Source organism: Miscanthus floridulus, chromosome 11, assembly GCF_019320115.1.
Source record: "Miscanthus floridulus cultivar M001 chromosome 11, ASM1932011v1, whole genome shotgun sequence".
NCBI lineage: Eukaryota > Viridiplantae > Streptophyta > Magnoliopsida > Poales > Poaceae > Miscanthus > Miscanthus floridulus.
In genome coordinates, this window is record NC_089590.1 from 9,039,544 (window position 1) to 9,044,428 (window position 4,885).

At 40.6% G+C, this 4,885-nt stretch overlaps 1 non-coding gene across 1 annotated transcript; it reads left to right on the top strand.

The window, feature by feature from the left end:
• The first annotated feature begins 786 nt into the window (after positions 1 to 786).
• Positions 787 to 896, top strand: LOC136495017 (small nucleolar RNA R71). Its single transcript, XR_010768812.1, has one exon. It is a non-coding gene; the product is annotated as a small nucleolar RNA R71 (small nucleolar RNA).
• The last annotated feature ends 3,989 nt before the right edge of the window (positions 897 to 4,885 follow it).

Below are 4,885 nucleotides of genomic sequence, written 5' to 3' on the forward strand. Positions count from 1 at the left end.
TGGTTGTACATAGTAGTATGCTGCATTATGAATATCTACAAGATTTGCAGTTTCTAGATCTTACAGTTGCCCTAAAATCTTACCTTTGTCAGTAGGAGGAACAGCAGCTGCCAGCTAAGCTATTTGTGATTCTACCATTTTATTAAAGCTATGCTGGTTCTTAATGGTAGAAGCAAAGCTATCCATTCTATTATTTATGTTCTCTAGAATTTTACCATTTTAGCTACCTTTCTAGATAATCCCTCCATAAGTTTGGATTGGCCAGCAATTAATTCTCTCAATGGTGGTTGATTGAAATTATTAAAATTATTACCTTGATAGTTACCTTGGTAATTCCTTGGTAGTTCAGCCTCTGTTGTTGATTCCATCCTTGATTCTGTTGAGGACGAGAGTGCTTGTTGTTGACAAAGTTCACATCCTCATGGATTTTAGGGTAGCTGTTCCCTAAATGCTCAGTGTTTCCACACTCTTCACACATCATGCAGGAATCATGAATGTGCATGACTTCTTGCTTCTCATTGGCTCGATCTTTGAGCTTCTTCATTAGCAGATCCATCTTGGTAGACATCATGTCTACCTCCTTGAGTTGATGCATTACCTCCACCTCTCTTATGGGTCTGAAGACGTTCTTCATACCAACCTTGGTTAGAGGCCATCTTCTCAATAGGAGCTATTGCAGCTGGTATGGTGAGTGATAGGAATGCACCTCCAGCAGCAGCATCCATAGTCTCACGGGTACTATTGGTCAACCCATGGTAGAAAGTCTGCATGAGTAGCCAATTCTCTATCCCATGATGAGGACACTCCGCAATGTAATCTTGAAAGCTGTTCCCATGCCTCAGGGATAGATTCATCATGTTGTTGCTGAAAGCTTGAGATTCTCCCACATAGAGCATTGGTCTTGCCTATGGAAAAAAACTTTGCTAGAAAGGCAGTGGAGAAGTTATCCCATATAGTATTTCTATCTTTGTTGGCATAGAACCATTGTTTTGCCTTCCTCAAGAGTGAGAATGGGAAGAGGCAAAGTAGTATGGCATCTTGGGTTACTCCTTTGATGGTGAAAGTGCTATAGATCTCCAAGAAGTGTTGGAGATGTGCACTCGTATCTTCATGTGCCTTTCCACAAAAGTGGCTTGCTTGCACCATGTTGATGAGGGACTGGCTTGAGCTCAAACCATTGTCTCCGACATTGGTTGTAGGTCTATTATGGATGTTGGCTGTAGTTGGAGTAGAGAATTCATGGAGAGTCTTGTTAGCCATGGCTTCAAATTTTGGTGTTAAGGTTCACCTTATCTGGTTGTCTTCTGACTCTAAAGCTAAAACTTTCTTGAGTTTAGCCTTAGTTCTCTTGAGTAATGCTTCTAGATCATCAACATAGTTTGTCATAAGGTCACAACCGGTCATACATTACCCTACATAAGAAACACAAGTAGACAATACAAGGGTAAGCCTTGTTTGAGCAGAGGTCAATGGTTATTTCGATCACATAAATAAGTATAAGTTTATCAATACTTCATTTGCCTATCTACCTTCCCAGCAACGACGCCAAAAATGCTTGTTGGTATTTATTAACGTGTCACTTGTTTTAAGTAGTCACCCTATGTTGTTTACATTCCTTAGCATCTTTTACTAGGTTGTCATCCCTAATGTTGGTACCAAAAATGCTTGTTGGCAAAACCTAGTGCCACTTCTAGAATGACACTAAGAAGTACTTTAATATTTCATGTGACTAGAAAGAATATATATAAATGAAAGGAATCTACAAGCGCACAGATAATTATACCATTATAGCACTTTACCTAGGAGTATTCCAGGTATCGTTATTTATATTTTACCACAGGGAAGGTCTAGCATGGACATGCATTGATAACTTATGCTATTGATGGAGAAGTAAATCATAACCAATATTCTACTCACAACAGGGGTAAGTCATAGGATAAATTATGTATATGATAAGTATGGATTAATGATAAATCACTCATAGTACTCCTTTCTATGGCATTAGCATGGTTAAGTAGAATATTAGAGGAATAATTCCTATGTCATTCTTAATTACAAGTCAAAACATACATTGATTAGTTCAATTACACTTTGTAGTCATGGCTAAGGTCATCTTTATATCTACACATAAGGGACATTACTAAGGAAGATTAATTAGTTTTATGAAATGCAGAACATGAATAAGATGAATACTTGTCATAACAATTGTAGCAAGCATATAAAAGTAATGGAGATATAAAAGAGATGGGGAGTACAAAGATTATACCAAACCACGCTCTTGATATGATCAGGAATCCAAGCGAAGCCTGCTTGCCTCCCTCTAGACTTAGCCTAACTAGCTATGCCCTAGAATATGGTGGAGCTCTAAGGATGATTAGGGTTTTTATCTTTTCAAATGACTTATCAATGCCTCAGGGGGGTGGCAGGGGTTGATATATAGGGCAGAGTGTTAATCATGAGCCCTTGGATCAAACCAACTTAAAGGACGACGTAGATGCAACCTAGGAGGCAGTGGAGAACCGACATAACAACAGGGGATGACATGTGGGCCCCTAGGGGCCGGGCGGCCTACAGGTGGGGCCGTCTTGCCCTCCGCTTTGGTGTGGAGTCCTCTCGAGTCTTATGGAACCTTCTAGGGGTCATTTTCGCTATGGATAAGCGTAATTAAATCTGACATGTAGGTCTACCTTGACGGTTATCTAGATAAACCCTGCAGAAAATACAATTTCACCAAAACTCATGGAATTTGTTAGTTTAAACCCTTAGACCTTCATTGGTGATTACATTTATGCCCTTATGCATGTTATATTGATGGTTTATAATGGTTGTTAACTACTGTCAACAGATACCAAATCCATGAAAGAAGTAATCTTCAAAAACAACTAGTTCGTCGGAATAGGGCTTGGGAAAATTTTCACCAACCACCGAGCTCCGTCCCTCCGTCGCCCTGTCCGGTAGGACCCCGTACACACCAGATTGTTGAGCGCCCTCTCATCACTGATGGACTGCACCCACTCTTCAACACGATTGACCTCATGCATCGCCTTCCTCGATGCCCCCGTGGTTCTTCTTTGGTGCCATCAAGCGGATCTGGCTAGTGGAGGTCGCTTTGTGCTTGGAGCTGCTCTGATGGTGGAGTGGTTGTGTGCAAGCCCAAGGAAGACAATGCGGCATGCGGGAAATGGGGAGTGCACCTTAGAGCCATGGTAGATTTATAACTGGTTCGACCCCTGACCCTTTGCCTTCTAGGGTTTTTAGGAAACCGCTGCCTGCCCCGCCGCGTCTGTCCCTGAATTCTTCGCGCACCACTAGGCTGCTAACTAGGCCTAGTGGATCCACAATTGGAGCCATGTGGCACATGGGCCGCCAAGTAGACTTAAGTGCTAACCACTCTTTCACAGATTTATTTTGGAATTTCTAGCAAGATTTTTCCTTCTTCTGATCCTGCTACAAGATTTCATTTCCATCTTCTAGCAGTCTCGGGGACTACGTGTGTACAAATCATCCCACGATGACTGTACTATTTTCTACACTACTTTTTTCTAGTTAAGCTAGGGATTGGTTTCCAGCTAAGATGGTGTTGGTATTTATTAACACAAATAGAATATGAAGGATTCCGCAAGCGCATAGAATACCATTGTAGCATTTTACCGGCGGTATTCCAAGTATCATTATTTATTTTTTACCATAGGGAAATAATGGAATAAAGATTTATTGGGTAACAAAGGAGTATCTGTTAACATACCAACATAGCTAGAGCAGGGGATAAATGTAATGATAGGAGTAATGCTTAATGACACTCAGAGAATAAATCTATAAGATAATGTAAACTAGTCAACTTGGGAGAACAACGGGTGAGGTAGATTCCTATGATATTCTTATTATAGGATCAAAGTATATATATACCTCGACTATAGCTAAGACTAACTCTACTCTTGTGCACTTCAGGAGGCCGCTTAGATGGTAGAGCACCCATAAAAGATAACTCTATTGACGCGACTATGGTCCTACAATTTAAGAACCTGTTCAATTTGGCGTGGACTACAAAGGATAGACAGGACTATCACCACCCGCTGCTACAACACAACTAGAGAACAGGGTGTACTCACAAGCAGAGCATCATATAAGCACCATGCTTATACAAGGCTCGGCTACTTAGCCTAACCGGTAAACTAGCAAGCTAAGCTCTCTATGAACCTGCACAAAAAAGTATTGATAACCTTTAACTAAGCAAGATATATATATTCAAAGTAAGCATAGCCATGTAGATAGGAATATGATAAATTGATAATAAGTCTTACAAGATGTAGAAGTGAAGATGCAAGGCTTTGCCGAGCCTCCAAGACTAAATCCAGAACTTGAGCATGAGCCCAACTCGACCCTCACTCCCGAGCTACTAATCTACTACATTGGAAAGTTCTAGACCAAATCCTCCTGGTGTGTGTTGATCTGAATGAGAGATATGAATTAGGGTTTCAGGGATCTGCCTCAGAGAGGGGGTAGGGGCTGCTATTTATGAGGGGCACCAAGCACCCTCCCCCTATGAATAGCCCCATTGGTACTAAACTATCTACCATATCTCATTAAAATGCACATAGGTATTAATGGGCCAAATTCTAAATTGGGCACAATTAATTCCGCAGCTCATGATGTGGAGTTTTTCTTTTATTTACGAAATTTATATCTTTTCATTCCGAGCTCCAAATATAGCACATAATATATCCATTTCGATCAACTCAATGAGCTCTTCGTAATGGTGCACTCCAATTCATCATTTGAGATAGTTTTATTCTGTGAAAAATTAAATATCCTATGAGACAAGTGATAGCACCAAAACTCGTGGAACTTGTTAGAATCAAACCCTATAACTATGTTTGGTGATGAA